This window comes from Halyomorpha halys, unplaced genomic scaffold, assembly GCF_000696795.3.
Source record: "Halyomorpha halys isolate HHAL.00 unplaced genomic scaffold, Hhal_1.1 Scaffold939.1, whole genome shotgun sequence".
Classification (NCBI taxonomy): Eukaryota; Metazoa; Arthropoda; class Insecta; order Hemiptera; family Pentatomidae; genus Halyomorpha; species Halyomorpha halys.
In genome coordinates, this window is record NW_027108038.1 from 1 (window position 1) to 668 (window position 668).

Genomic DNA, 668 nt, shown 5'->3' on the forward strand with positions numbered 1-668 from the left:
TATATATATCTTAATATTAAATATTGCTGTGAAATCAGATTATATATTCTACCATACTCATGATATTTATATATATATGCATAGGCAAATATCACCTTCGCTGTGGAATACCTTTATTAATAAAATAAATTTTGAATCCAACTTAAAGCATTGAAAATACTGCTCCTCCATTTTATAATTCCTTTTATACGAGCATATTACAATTACGAAAAATAATCTATTGTGAAATTCTTTATGTTTAGTGTGTTAACGAATCATTATTATTATATTTTCTATAATATATATTTTATTTGTAAATCAATAATGATTTATATACTTCATTTTGTTCGTTTCCTTTTGATAATATTTCTCTGCATGATATTTTCATTGCTGTCCCATTATTCTATCCGTGGTATGATGAGTTAGCAACTCCACTATAATAAACCAGTCCGTTTACTATGGTTTATTGTAGCAGTAAAAAGTTTTATATGTCTACTGTCTGAGCTATAAGTTCCGGAATCCATGTGCTACCTTCAAGTCTCTTTGATATAGATTATCTAGTATCCAGTCATACTTGAAGTTGGTCAAATAGTACTAATATTTATAAAAAGATGGTAGACAAATTCGAAAAATAATATGTGCATGGTCTTAACATTCAAAACAATTGGCGAATGAATACCTACTAAAAG